Source organism: Saimiri boliviensis, chromosome 1, assembly GCF_048565385.1.
Source record: "Saimiri boliviensis isolate mSaiBol1 chromosome 1, mSaiBol1.pri, whole genome shotgun sequence".
Classification (NCBI taxonomy): domain Eukaryota; kingdom Metazoa; phylum Chordata; class Mammalia; order Primates; family Cebidae; genus Saimiri; species Saimiri boliviensis.
The window spans coordinates 256,751,099-256,767,328 of NC_133449.1; the positions used below are offsets into that span (position 1 = coordinate 256,751,099).

The 16,230-nt window shown below is 34.8% G+C and overlaps 1 non-coding gene across 1 annotated transcript; it reads left to right on the plus strand.

Annotated features, from left to right (window-relative positions):
• Positions 1–15,845: 15,845 nt before the first annotated feature.
• Positions 15,846–15,981, plus strand: LOC120365764 (small nucleolar RNA SNORA21). Its single transcript, XR_005580621.1, has one exon. It is a non-coding gene; the product is annotated as a small nucleolar RNA SNORA21 (small nucleolar RNA).
• The last annotated feature ends 249 nt before the right edge of the window (positions 15,982–16,230 follow it).

Consider the following 16,230-nt stretch of genomic DNA (forward strand, 5'->3'; position numbering starts at 1 on the left):
CTCTCTCTCTCTCTCTCTCTTTCTCTCTCTCTCTCCCTCCTCCCCCTCTCTCTCTCTCTCTCTCTCTCTCTCTCTCTCTCTCGCGCACACACACACACACACACACACACACACACAACTTACGACGGAATATTTTTTTTTAACACTTGATATACTATGAAAAAATATGATGATTTACTTGTCATAAAGAGCAGATGTTTACACTAAGAAGAAAAGAAATTAGTTGAACTTTTGTGACATGAACAGACAAACCTGAATTTTTAAAAGATATTCACAAATTAAATACAAGCTACCTGATTTACAAAAAGGTGACTGCCAGGAATTAGGTATGAGCTTTGGCATGTAAGATTGTTGATGAAGTTACATTCAATTCACGAAAATGTAAATTTCATATTACTTAAATTGGTAGATAATTTATAAGTACACATTGAATGCTAACTGCATACACAATAATGTGCAAGTTTACCTTTAAGGAGAAAAAATCTTACTGGTTGTTTATAATCATACATTCAAAGATAATAATAAAAAATAAAATAAAATAGCATTGACTGATTTCATAAACATTGAAGAAAAACAAAATAGAAGAGTAACCACGGTAAGAAATAAATGGACCACAGTTCTTCCTGATGGCTTAAAACACGCTTTCCTTTGTGTACTTTCATTTTCTTATTTGCAATAGATAACTCAGGTATTCATAAAACGTTTTTACAAACTTCCTGGTTTAATGTGAGGTGAACTCTTTTATCATGGAATTTTAATATTAATGATAGTTTTGGAAAATACTTCTCTGAAAAATTATTTTGAGAAGAAAGACTTTCTATGCATAAATATCTAAAACCAGCAATTATAGTGACATCTCAGGGGAAGTGTGAGATCTTTTACTTCAGAGCAGCTAAAGAGCCTTTCAGCAGCATGTCCCTGGGGGTTGTACTGAGGAGCTGAAATTTCCCTGGAGACTATGATAAGAATGAAGACTAAATTTTTATTTTGGCTTTGGAAGTGACAATACTTCTTCTGGAGTTTAGAGAATTCAACTTAAATGTAAAGTCAGCCATTTCTGCGCTAAACAATGCTTGGATGCTAAAGACAGAACAAATAGAAAGAATACTGAAACATTGTAAATAAAGCAAAATAAAACATTTTTTTCTCTCCCACCACCAAATTTTCATTATCACTGCAAATATTTAGTATGGCTTTCCTTTTTATGAAAATTTTTTTCGTGGATTAATTTGGTTCATATCATTAAATACACTGAGATATTTTCATTTTTACTTTCCATGCTCTATTCCATCGCAAAAGTTGGCAACAGATAGAACTGGGCTGAATCCATCATTTATAAATAATGTCGGTGATAAAAATGATTTTTGTTTCAATAGCTCTTTATAGTTTTTGAAGTACTTAGCTCTATCTTGTCTCATTTCACAAAATCCTTTGAGATATATATGGCACTTGATCCAGTATCCCTTTTACCTATGAGGAGATCAAGGCACAGAAGGGTTAGTGATGAGTTAAAAATCAAGAGCGATTTTAGGCTGAGTAAGCCTTCTGGTTCCTATTCTCAAGTTCTGAACCACAGTTCTGAGCCACAGGCTTTCCCATGATGCTCCTTCTGTGCCTGTGGCTTCCTATGGCAGGTGTTTAGCTAGAAATTCAGGGTCCTTTATTAAATGAATCTGAAAAGAATATCTTTATATCTACTAAATGTGAAATAAAGTTATGTTGAGACCTGAAAAATCCAGGCGCCACATGGGTAACTGAGAGAGATGTAGCTACAATTAAGGCATACCTGACTCTGCCCTTCATCCACTGCCTTCTGAGTAGCCTAGAGAAATACAACTAATTGTTATTCAATTAACTATATAAATGATTTTGAGCAAGAGTTACTTCTTTTTTTTTTTTTTTCCAGACAGGCTTTCCCTCTTGTTAACCAGGCTACAGCGCAACGGTACGATCTCAGCTGACCGCAACCTCTGCCTCCTGGGTTCAAGCAATTCTCCTGCCTCAGTCTCCCGATTAGCTAGGACTATAGGCGCATGCCACCATGCCTAGCTAATTTTTGTATTTTTAGTAGAGATGGGGTTTCACCATGTTGGCCAGGATGGTCTCGATCTCTTGACCTCGTGATCCACCCACCTCGGCCTCCCAAAGTGCAAGAGTTACTTCTTAGGGGCTTAGGGCTCTCAGCTAGAATAAGGACTACAAATACAGCACCTAGCGTAAGAGCTGAGTTGATATCCTCAGTTGAATTATGTCCTCTAATTCTGTGACTTCCGGATTTGCCTCTTGGGAGATTTCTAGCTTCCAGGCTTCCAAACCTTGCTACTGCTCCCTGTGGATAGACCAATGCCCTATTTTAAAAAAATTTGTTTTGTTTTCTCAGGGAAAAGAGAAGGAAATTTTTCTATCTTGAAGGAGTATATGATCTAAAGTAGCAGCTCTCAATCCTGACATTTAAAAATATACTCACATCTGGGTTCCATTCCAGAGATTCTGATTTAATTGGGCCCAAGCAACAATACTTTTTAAAGCCTTCAAATGATTTTAATTTGTAGTTTCCTAACTAGTCCCAGGAAATCATAATATAATAGATATATTTTAGAGAAGCTTCAAAGAAAAGATCAGAGGGTAATGCAACACTACATGCATTTAAAACTTTAAAAGAACACTGATTAAGAAGACGTAAATGCTGAGGAAATGCCAATTTTGATAAGGGATTCAGGGTTGTAATGGGATTATTATTATTATTATTATTTAGATAGAGTCTCGCTCTGTCACACAGGCTGGAGTGCAGTGGCGTTATCTCGGCTCACTGCAACCTTCGTCTACCAGGTTCAAGCAATTCACTGCCTCAGTTTCCTGAGTAGCTGGGATTATAGGCGCCCGTCACTATGCCTGGCTAATTTTTGTATTTTTAGTAGAGACGGGGTTTTACCACCTTGGCCAGGCTGGTCTTGAACTTCCAACCTCGTGATCCACCCACTTTGGCCTCCCAAAGTGCGGAGATTACAGGCGTGAGACACCACACCCAGCCTGTAATGGTATTATTAATGCAATGCATTTTTAATTGAATGGGCGCCACTGTTCTGTTTGTCTCAAACTAAAAAAAAAAAAAAAAAAAAAAAAAAGACTACAAATCGTGGGTTTTTTTTTTTTTTTAATTTTTAATTGATGTGAGTACGTAGTAGATGTGTATATTTATGGCCTACATGAGATATTTTGGTACAGGCATGAAATACAAAACAATCAAGTCAGGAAAAATTAGCTATTCATCTTCTCAAGCATTTATCCTTTGTGTTACAAACAATCCAATTATACTCTTTCAGTTATTTAAAAATATACACTTAATTTTATCATTGAAGCTCATTCTATTTTCTTTGTACACATTAACCATCCCCACCTCACCTTCAACTTCCCCACAATTGCCCAGCTACCTTTACCAGCCTCTGGTAACCATCCTCTTCTCTATCTCCATGAGTTCAATTGTTTTGATTTTTAGGTCCCACAAATAAGTGAGACAATGTGATCTTAGTCTTTCTGTGCCTGGCTTATTTCACTTAACAGAAGGACCTGCAGTTCCATTCGTGTTGCTGTAAATGATAGGATCTCATTCTTTGTTATGACTGAATAGTACTCCATTGTGTATATGTACATTTTCATTATCCATTCATGTGTTGGTAAATGTTTAGGTATCTTTCACATCTTGGTTATTGTAAACAGTGCTGTAACAAACATGGGAGTGCAGATAGCTCTTCAATATACTGATTTCCTTTCTTTTGGGTGCATGCCCAGCAGTGAGATTGCTGGATCATATGGCGACTCTATTTTTGCTTTTTTTTTTTTTTGAGGAACCCCCAAACTGTTCTCCATAGTGGTTGTACTAATTTACATTCCCACAAACAGTGTATGAAGGTCCCCTTTTCTCCATATCCTCACCAGCATAAGTGATTGCCTGATATTTGAATAAAAGCCATTTTAACTGAAGTGAGATGATGTTCTCATTGTAGTTTTGATTAGAACTTCTCTGATTATTAGTGATGTTGAGCATCTCACTGTATGCCTGTATTCAGATACTTCAGACATTCTTTTGAGAACTGTCTATTCAAATCTTTTGCCCATATTTTAATTGAATTACTAGTTTTTTCTTCTTATAGAGTTGTTTGGGCTCCTTATATATTTTGGTTATTAATTCCTTGTCAAATGGGTAGTTTGCTAATCTTTTCTTCCATTCTGTGGGTTGTCTCTTCACTTTATTGATTGTATACTTGGCTGTGCAGAAGCTTTTTAACTTGATGTGATCCTGTTAGTTCATTTTTTCTTTGGTTGCCTGTGCTTGTAGGGTATTACTCAAGAAATGTTTGCCCAGACAAATGTCCTAAAGAGTTTCCCCAAAGTTTTCTTGTAGTAGTGTCATAGTTTTAGGTCTTAAAGTCTTTCATTCTTTTTGATTTGATTTTTGTATATGGCAGGAGATAGAGGTCTAGTTTCATTCTTCTGCATATGGGTATCCAGTTTTCTCAACACTATTAACTAAAGAGACTGTCTTTTCCCCAGTGAGTGTTCTTGGCACCTTTGCCAAAAATAAATATCCTGTAAGTGTGTGGAATTGTTTCTGGGTTTTCTATTTGGTGCCATTGGTTTATGTGCCTATTTTTATGCCAATATCATGCTGTTTTGGTTACTATAGCTCTGTAGTATAATTTTGAAGTCAGGTAATATGATTCCTCCAGTTCTTTTTGCTTAGGATAGCTTTGGCTGTTCTGGGTCTTTTGTAATTCCATATAAATTTTGGATTTTTTTTTTCTTTTTCTGTAAGGAATGTCATTTGGTATTGTGACAGGGGTTGCACTGAATCTGTAGATTGCTTTGGGTAGTATGGACATTTAAAAAATATTGATTCTTCCAATCCATAAACATGGAAAATCTTACCATTTTTGTGTGTACTCCTCAATTTCTTTCATTAGTGTTTTATAGTTTCATGTAGAGATCTATTATTTATTTGGTTAATTTTGAGGTATTTAATTTGGTGGCTACTGTAAGTGGGATTACTTTAAATTATTTTTTTCAAATTGTTCACGGTTGGCATACAATAATGTTAGTAATCTTTATATCCTGACTTTGTATCTTGCAACTTCACTGAAATATTTATCAGTTCTAATAGTTTTTTTGGCAGAATCTGAAGGTTTTTCCAAATATAAGACACATCATCTACAAACAAGGATAACTTGACTTCTTTCTTTCCAATTTGGATGCCTTTTATTTCTTTCTCTTGTCTGATTGCTCTAGCTAGGTCTTCCAGTACTATGTTGAATAACAGTGGTGAAAGTGAGCATCCTTCTCATATTCCAGATCTAAGAGGAAAGGCTTTCAGTTTTTCCCCATTCAGTATCATACTAGCTGTGGGTCTGTCATATATGACTTTTATTATGTTGTTATGTTCCTTTTATACCCAGTTTTTTGAGTTTTTTTTTTTTTAAATCATGAAGTGATGTTGAACTTTATCAAATGCTTTCTCAGCATCGATTGAAATGATCGTATGATTTTTGTCCTTCATTCTGTTTAATTCACATTGATTAACTTGCATGTGTTGAACCGTTTTTGCACTCCTTGGATAAATACCATTTGGTCATGATTAATGACCTTTGAAATATATTGTTGAATTCATTTTGCCAGTATTGTGTTGAGTATTTTTGCATAAATATTCATCAGAGATATTATCCTGCAGTATTCTTATTTTTTAAAATGTCTTTGCCTGGTTTTAGTTTCAGGGTAAAAATGGCCTTGTAGAATAAATTTGAAAATATTCCCTTCTCTATTTTTCAAAACAGTTTCAGTAGGATTAGTATTCTTCTGTTAATGTTTGGTAAAGTTCAACAGTGAGCTATCAAGTCCCAGGTTTTTCTTTACAGGAGGACTTTTTATTAAGGTTTTATATTATTACTTGTTATTGGTCAGTTCAAGTTTTATTTCTTCATGATTCAATCTTCATAGGTCATATGTGTCTAGGAATTTATCCATTTCTTCCAGATTTTCCAATTTATTTGCATCTAATTATTCATAGCAACTAGTATTGATCCTTTGAATTTCTGCAGCATTGGTTGTAATGTCTCATTTTCGTCTGTTTATTTACATATTCTCTTTTTTTCTTACTCTGACTAAAGGTTTGTCAATTTTGCTTATCTTTTCAAAATATAACCTTTTTGTTTTGTTGATCTTTTGTATTGTTTTTTTCATTTCAATTTCATTTATTTCTGCTCTGACCCTTATTATTTCTTTTTCTCCTAATTTTGAGTTTGCTTTTCTCTTGCTTTGCTAGTTTTTAAAGATGTATCATCAGGTTATTTACATGAAGTTTTTCTTCTTTTTTGATGTAAGCACTTACAGCTATGAATTCCCCTCTTAGTATTGCTTTCAGTGTATCCCATAGGTTTTGGTATCCTGTATTTCTATTATTATTTGTTTCAAGAAGTTTTTCAGTTTCTTTCTTAATTTTTTCATTGGCCCACTGGTCATTAAGGAGTATATTGTTTAATTTTCATGTGTTCATATAGTTAAAATTCCTCATTATTGATTTTTAGTTTTAGTGTATTGTGGTTAGAGAAGATGCTTGATATTATTTTATTACTTTGAATGTTTTAAGATTTGGTCTTGTGATATAATATATGGTCTATCCTTGAGAAATATTCATGTGCTGAGAAAAATAATGTGTATTCAGCAGTTGTTAAATAAAATATTCTGTAAATATCTATTAGGTCCATTTGTTCTATAGTGCAGATTCAACCTGATGTCTCTTTGTTGATTTTCTGTACGGGAGATCTGTCCAATGCTGAAAGTAGTGTATTGAAGTCTACAGTTATTACTGTATTGGGGCCTATTTCACCCTTGGGTTCTAATAGTATCTCCCTTACATATCTGGATGCTCCAGTATTGGGTGCATACGTATTTACAATTGCTCTATCATCTTGCTGAATTGAATCTTTTATCGTTACATAGTGACTTTCTCTGTCTCTTCTTACAGTTTTTGTCCTAAAATCTATTTGTCTGATGTAAGTACAACTACTCCTGCTCTTTTTTGGTTTCCATTGGCATGGAAAATTATTTTATATTCCTTTATGTATAGTCTTTATGTATCTTTATAAGTGAAGTGTGTTTCTTGTAGGCAACAGATTTTTTGGGTCTTGTTTTTTCATCCATTCAACCAGTCTATGTCTTTTCTTGGAGAGTTTAGTCCATTTACATGCAATGTTATCATTGTTAAGTGGGGATTTACCCCTGCTGTTTTAAAATGTGTTTTCTTGTTGTTTTGCAGCCTTCTCATTCTTTTTTTCTTTCTTGTTTTCCATTTAGTGAAGGTGATTTTCTCAGGTGATATGCTTTTATTTTTTTTGCATGCTTTTTATTTTTTGTGTATCCATGTTTTTCAATTTGGGGTTACCATGAGGCTTTCAAATACTGTCTCATAATCCATTATTTTCAACTGATGACAATATAACACTAATTGTGTATACAAACAAACAAACAAACACACAAGAAGAAAATTAATAAAAACTCTACACGTTAACTTTGTCTCCTTGATTTCTGTGGTATCTCTTTTATCTTATCTTGTGTCTATGTCTTAAAAAGTTTTTGTGGTTATTATTTTTTATTGGTTTATCATTTAGTCTTTCTACTTAAGACAGGAGTAGTTTTCACACCACCATTACAGTGTTATACTATTCTGTATTTTTCTGTGTGCTTACTATTATCAGTGAGTTTTGTACCTTCATATGATTCCTTCTTGCTCACTAACATTCTCTTCTTTCAAATTGAAGAATTCCTTTTAGTATTTTTTGTGGGACAGGTCTGATGTTGATGAAGTCTCTCAGTTTTTTGTTTGTCTAGGAATGTTTTTATTTCTCCTTCATGTCTGAGGGATATTTTCACCAGATATATTATTTTAGGGTAAAAGGTTTTTCCTTTGGTGTTTTAAATATGCCATGCCACTGCCTCTTGGTCCATAAGGTTTCCACTGAATAATATGCTGCCAGATGTACTGGAGCTCCATTGTATGTTATTTGTTTCTTTTCTCTTGCTGCTTTCAGGATCTTTTCTTTATTTTTGACTTTTGAGACTTTGATTATTAAATGCCTTGAGGTAATCTTCTCTGAGTTAAATTTGCTTGATGTTCTTGTATTTGAATGTGGATATATTTCTCTATGTTTGGGAAGTTCTCTGATATTATCCCTTTGAATAAACTTTCTAACCCTATCTCTTTCTCTACTTTCTTTTTAAGGGCAATAATTAAGATTTTACAAAGTGCACTCTGATAGAAGGGAGAAGGTTTGACCTAGTCACAATAGGTTAGAGACATAAAGAAATATTGATAAAACAAAAATAGGGGAGAAGCATCCCAGCAACCCCACCACGGCCAGTCTTCCCTGACACCATGAACCACACTGTCCAAACCTTCTTCACTCCTGCCAGCACCGACCATCCCCCAAACTATGATACACTGAAGGAGGAGCATGAGGTGGCTGCGCTGGGGGTGCCCCACAACCCTGCACCCCCAACATCCACCGTGATCCACATCCGAAGCGAGATCTCCATGCCTGACCATGTCGGCTGGTCCCTGTTCAACACCCTCTTCATGAACTCTTGCTTCCTGGGCTTCATAGCGTTCGCCTACTCCGTGAAGTCTAGGGACAGGAAGATGGTTGGCGACCTGACCGGGGCTCAGGCCTAAGCCTCCACTGCCAAGTGCCTGAACATCTGGGCCCTGATTTTGGGCATCATCATGACCATTCTGATGATCATCTTCCCAATCCTGATTCTGCAAGCCTATCAGTAGATCCAGAGGAATCACCCGGGGCCAGGGGCTCTGCCCGTGACCTCTCTGTCTCCCTGGTAACCAGATTCCATCCCTTGCCCTGCCCCTAGCCCATCCTGTATCAACCCTTTACCCTCACACACTTTTCTACAGTGGTTCAATAAAGTGCACGTGCTCCTGGAAAAAAAAAAAGTAGGAGAAGATCTACAAGAAACAGTGATATTCAGATTTTTAAAATATGAGTTGGACCAAGAATATGAACAAAGGAGGTGGTGAAGATGTGCAATGAAAATGGGACCTGTGGGGAGGGCCTTGTAGCTCTACATAAAGATGATTCTATAATTACTCCATCTATTTCCTAATATTTCAGAATCCAGTCCTTATAAGAGTAGTAAATAATGGCGAGACCAGCCTGACCAACATGATGAAACCCCGTTTCTACTAAAAATACAAAAATTATCTGGGCGTGGTGGCACATTCTTATAAGCCCAGCCACTCAGGAAGCTGAGGCAGGAGAATTGCTTGAACTCCAGAGGCAGAGGTTGCAGTGAGCTGGGATTGAGCCACTGTACTCCAGCGTGGGTGAAAGAATGAGAATCCGTTTCAAAAAAAAAAAAAAAAAAAGGAAAAGCAAATGTTGTTATTAATTTAATTGCTTTTTCCTAGATAGCTTTCAATACTTGGCAGCAGGGTGTAGTAGAAATAATATGTACCTGGGACTCAGTCAGACCTGAAATCATAGCCTGACTCAGGCCATTTTCTAGAGCGAAAAAGATCTTGAAATATTCAACTGTGCACCTCTTTCTTATCTTCAGCTTCTGACCATTTGCTCAGTAAGCAAAAGCATCTTTGTTGCCTTAGAATTCAGTAGGACAGGAAGATAAAGAGAAATAACAGCTAACATTCAATAGTTTTTATTTTCAATCTGGACCTTTGAGCATAAGAAGAGAAGGCTGTCTGGGGTGTAGAACAAAGGATATCTGGTACAAACATTTTTCTCTTCTCAAGGGGATATTCCATGAAGGTAAGCAGGCTAGAGGAGGAGAAAAAGGGAAGGAAAAGGATGGTGGTCTCCTTGTAAGAGGTCTGGGGAAAGGAAATCTGATAGACAAACAGTGATGCATGTGCCCTGTGAAGAGCTTTAAAAGATTTACTTGGACCCTCCTGCTGAGATTCTGGTGTAATACAGAGCAAGGCACATGCATGCATACATTTTGAAAATCTCCAAGGTAGTTTTGACATGCAGTTATTCTAATGTAAGACGTAACATCTGATTGAAAGTGGGCTCCCAATAACTGTTGGCCTTTCACTTTCTTCCTTTTCATGACTTCCACTGTTACCCTCATGCCCTCATCATGTCAAATATATATTGCTGCAAAAGCATCCTCATTACTTTCTCAGGCTTTAACCTGGCTAGATAAAATTATTGCTTTTCTGTTATCATCACTATGACTAAAAGCCACTGATGAATTTATTCCCACTTTTAAGGTCCCACATCCCTAAGTTTAATATTTTTCATAAATTCATGCCAACATGCCTTCTCTATCCTAATCAGCCCTTCAAATTCTCTGCTTTAGGTAAATTCAGCTACATAAAATTAACCATAATACAAAATACCTTTGTTTATTCAGTTAATAAGCTTTATCAATTTTGAACTATCTTGTGCTCATTGCTTTATATTTATTATCTTATCAATCCTCAAAACGTCCCTAGAAAACAGAATGGTAATGTTATTTTATCAATTAATGTTTTGTCAGTTTTATAAAGAAACAACTGTGCTTTGGGCCTTTTGAAATTTTGTTCTTCAAAGTGTGGTCTGGACTAACAGCATAAGTATCACCCTTAGAACTGCAAAATTTCCACTCTAGACCTACTGCATCTGAAACTCAGAAAAAGCAATTTAACACTATTCTTAGGTAATTCATTTACACATTACAGTTTAAGAAGTTCTGCAAATGTAAATGCTTAGTTGGTTTAGCATACACTGTACATAAGGCTCTCAGCTATCTGTTGATGGAAGACAAGTAGTATTCATGTTAAAGAGAAGGGACTAGTGGTAACTGAAGTATATAAATAAAAAAATAATGTATTTTTTTTTCTATGAAGAAAAACTTTAGGCATTTTCTGTTTATTGCATCATCTTGTAAGCAACAATAACAAAACACTAACTTGAATCATTTACTTTTGGACTATTCAACTCCAAAGATCCATTAGATAAAGTCTAAGGAATTTCCAGATGAAGGATCACTATGCTTGATTAGTTTCATGACTACTGTATTAAGGGAGGTTACTAAAAACTATCATTATAGCCTTTTAAAGAAAACTTGATGGAAAAGCTTAACAACCATAACATCTGATTCTAAAAATTAACTATAGTCTATAGTACTATGATATCTTCTTTTAAGATATCCAAAGAATAAATGCCATTACTCAGTTTGACTACAGATAGTTACACACTAATGGTAAATAAATATTGCAAAAGAATTTCTATAAACATCATTATCTAATACTACTGCCATAGTCCATTTTTGTTGCTATGATAAAATATCTGAGGCTGGGTCATTTATAATAAAAGGAAGTTTATTGGCTTACAGTTCTGGATGCTGCAAATTCCAAGATTCAGGGGCTGGCATCTGTTGAGGGCCTTCTTGTTGTATCCTCTCATGGCAGAAAGTGAAAGGTAAAAGGGCAAGAGAGAAAGAAGGGAGTAAACTTGCATTTTTATAGCAGCATCAATCCCACTCATGAGGGTGAGGCCCTCATGGCTTAATCACTTTCTAAAGGTCGCACCTGTTAATACTGTTAGAATGACAATTAAATTTCAACATGAGTTTAGAAGGGGACCAACATTCAAACCATAGCAATTATTGCTAATTATTATTATAATAATTTGGTTTAACTACCTATTATGGACTGAATGTTTGTGTCTCTCCAAAATTAATAATTTGAGGACCTAACCCTCATTGTGGCTGTATTTGGAGATGGGGTTGAATGAAGATTTAATTAAGGTTAAATGAAGTCATAAAGGTGGGGTCCTGGTCTGATAAAATTACCATGTTTGTAAGAAAAAACCTAGAGAGCTTGCTCTCTCTCTGGCATGTGAAGACACAATGAAAAGGCAGCCTTCTGCAAGCCAGGAAGAGAGTCTTCACCAGAAATCGACCCTGCCTTCCCTTGATCTGGGACTTTCCAGCCTCTAGGACTGTGAGAAAATGAATTTCTGTTGTTTAAGTCATTCCATCTATGAAATTTTATTATAGCCGTCTGAGCAGTCTATAACACCATCAGTCATCAATTTTTCCTTCTGCTAACATCATAAAGAGAATGGAGTTAACTCTAGGTAGTTTCATTTTGCAGAACTTCGACTCTTTGAAAATATGTGAACCAAGGTTTTCTTCGAATCACTGAAGAAGTTTTCCAGAGTTCCCACAAGTATGCAAGTACTTTGAAGAGACGTATTTGAAAGTCTCACTTATTGAGCATACAAATTCTAAACTTGCCTGGTTTCACCTCTTGCAAAAGTTTAAAAACTAAAATAATGAAAAGTATAGGTTGAGTATCACTAATCCCCAAAATCTGGAATCCAAAATGCTTTAAGATCTGTAACTTTTTGAGCACTGACATGCTGCCACTAGTGGAAAATTCCACACTTGATCTCATATGAGTTGCATGTATTACTAAAAACATTGTATAAAATTAGCTTCAGGCTAGATGTATACAGTACATATAAAACATAAATAAATTTTGTGTTTAGACTTGGGTCCCGACCCCAACATATCTCATTATGTATATGCAAATATTTCAAAATCTGAAAAAAAAAAAAAAAAAAAAAAAAAAAAAAAAAAAGAAATTTGAAACACTTCCGGTCCCAAGCACTTTGGATACGGAATACTCAACCTGTATTAGAGTCTCAACCTGTGTTAGAACTCAATCTGTGCACCTCAGTGCCATAGAAGTTGGTGGATTTCTGGAGGAGGAAGAAACATAAAATCTAAAATATAGTTTAAGAACTATATTTTATAGTATAAATTTAAAGTATAAATAATATATTGTATTTCATATAAAATATATTATAAATTTATATTTATAAGTTATAAATAGAAAAAGAAAATATAGGTGTAAAATTTGTATGTTACAAATATAAAAAATATAAATACAAAATTTATAAAATAAATATATAATAATATAAATTTAAATATAATAGACATTTAAAATATAGTTTACTAAAATAAACTTTAATTGTGGATATTCATAAGAGATCATCAAGACAATAAAAACGGACATTGATTACTCTTAGTTTAAAGAGGCAAAAATGAGATAATGTTAATAATAAAGATCTCATCTAATATTACCAAAACTCTATAAGGAAGGGACCGTGTTCCTCTGTTGTAGCATATGGATAGCTCAGTGCCTTGGCAAGCACAATTGGCTAGGATTTATGTTATAGAATGAATAATAAAATAAACAGTGTTGTACCTTGAGACTGCAAGACTTAGTTATCTATGTATGATGCAAATTTCAGTTCTTCACTTTTTACTTGAATTTCTATAAGAAGTAGTTTATTCGTGGAATATCAACAGTGAAAATTAGTTTTACTAAGGTTTATATGTTATTATTTCTTGTAATTTCTTTTGTTTACTGAGTACACACAGTACAAATGCACACAGTAAAAAATTTTAGTGTTCTTTACGTAAAGTTTCCTAAGCATTCACTGCTTTCCTTAGGGGCAAACACAATTCCTTGGTATTTTTGATCCATTCCTAACTACTAGTAAATGCAAGCAAAATTTAACTTTATTCTATTCATTGTTGTTTAGTGGATGTTGCTCTAAAAAAAGCAGATGTTCTTTTTTTAATGAGGTAAACTTGTTGTAATTAGAATAATTTGCATCCCACAGATGAAATGCTGTCCAAAATTCAATGATCCAGAAGCATTCTTTGAACATTAAAGTAAAAATGTGTATTGTTGTACTTTATTACTCCTTGATGAAATTGGACTTGGCAGGAGCAGAGTCTGGATTAATGCCAAGTTGATTCCCAGAGTTTGCAATCAGAAAGCTGGCTGCACCAGAAATCAAGGCGGCAGCTCTTGCAAGAGCATTGGCCAGAAATGGACATTACCAAGGGCTGGACAGAAGAAGGGGAACTAACATTTATTCATCAGTAACAATTAATATAATGTGATGTAGGGATTCCTGGACCTTGGCTCAAGACACCTGAGAGTCCCCTGACTTTGTTTCTGAAGAGCCGCTTTACCTTGAGAAATTGCCTTAGTTTCTCTGGAAGATATTATCTTGCCTATAAAATAAATTTTCAAAGATTTCTTGAAAGACCAATATTCTATAATTTCCAAAAAGGCTAGACATAAGTTGTCTTAAAGATTACAACACTTCTTCACTGACTGTCAAGTGTCATAGAATCTAAAGTATTACTATTGTGTTTGGACACAGAATAAATGAGATTTTTTTTGTTTTTTTTTTTTTTTTTAGAGACAAGGACTTACTCAGTCTGGAATTCAGTGGTGCAATCATAGCTTATTGAAGCCTTAAACTCCTAGGCTAAGCTATTTTTCTGCCTCAGTCTTCTGAGTAGATAGGACTACAGGCACAAACCATTGTGACTGGACTTTAAAAAAAATTTTTTATAGAGAGTGTGTCTTGCAATATTACCAAGGCTGTCATGAACTCCTGGTCTCAAGTGATCCTCTTACTTTGGTCTTCCAAAGCACGAGGATTACAGGCATGAGCCACTGTGGCTGGCCCTGTGAGGTTTTAAAGTGATGTTGAATATGTACACAGCTACAAACACAGCCAACTCAAAGCTGGGGAATGTATCACACTCTTGGGTTTCCACTTACCCTCCAAAATTTAGGAATTCTCAATTTATGCTTTCAGGATTTTTACATCTAGGTTTTCACCAAAGTCAGCTGACTTGTACATGCTATTTTTGGCTCCCCAGAAGTTTATTGTACCTTGTGTGACTCTGAGTATATATATCTGCACATGTAGGCTTGTTTCCTTTGCCACAGTCAGCAGCAATGGTGTCTTCTTGGATGTGATGCTCTAATGTTGGGAAGCAGTAGATTTTTTAAAAACAAAAAAGACGGCATCAGACAAAGCTGAGATTGGAACCCTGTCTCTGCCAGTTACCACTTTGATCTAAATCTCAGTTTTCTTCTCTGCAAAATTTAATAAATAATAGTAATTTTTTAGAGTTGATATAAACATTAAATGAGCTTATCATTTAAAATATTTACATCAGTGGCTGACGTCAAATAAAACTTTAGTATATTCTTGTTATATTTATTATGATCATGTTCTTGGAGCCCAGATAATTTTCTCTTTTTTCAATGTGCTTAGAAGTTGCCCCAAGAAATATATTTTTGTTTTCAGTTGGTTGAGAATTTGGTTGTTAGAGTCATATCATGGAAGTTTCATTTACACCCATGTTCCTCTTATTTCATTTTTGAAGTAGCAGTTTCATTGAGATAACATTCATATATCAAATGATTCACCAATTTAAAGTTTTGACTCAGTGATTTTTCTTGTATTCACAAAGTTGGGCAACCATCACCACAATCAATTTTAGAACATTTTAGAAAATTAAAAAAAAAATCTCATGTCCATTACCAGTTACTCATCTTTATCTCATTTTACCTGTAAAAGTGAGAAAAATATCCTTACTTAGACTGCTTTCAGAATAAATAAATGTTGAATAAATGGGTGGTGGATAGGAGGTGAGTATATAATGCAAATGAGTTTGAGATTAATACACAAATATTTCAACAAAATAGATACAATGAAATTCATTGAGTTCTGCTTCAAATCACAGAGTAACAAATTCTGTGGAAAAGGGAACATAGTATTTCTTTCAAATAATACTATTATTATATGATCTATCATTCTTTTTGGCAATTGTCAGAAAAACATTCCTAATTCTTGACTTAGTAATGGTCTTCTGGGAGTATATCCTTAAGAGATACTTAAAATTTGCAAAAAGATTTTTGCAAGAGTTAGGCTTATAATTAGAAAATAAAAAGACACCCCCTTTTAAAAGCACTCAATGGGCCTGTGGCTAATGACCTATTGAGCCGTCAAGAAAGGGGATGATGAAAACACTGCTTTTGGATGAAGTGGCAGCATGTTGTGTTGTTTTGCTTCAATCAGTTGTGTGACAAGGAGTTAAAAAGAAAAAAAAAGAAAAGAAAAACACATCAAAGATCTTCCTTCGCTCGCACTGAGACAATGGTACCCCAAAATCCAAACATTTCATGCTTTTGTTTAAAACCACCATTTTGTAAAAATTCTGTTTCACAGGTACAAATAAATCTAAAAGAACTAAATTACTTCAGAGAGACAAAATCTTTGTAGGTGAGCAATAGATGGAGAACATTTCAGCTGGTACAGTTGCTGAGGCTAAGTCGGCATA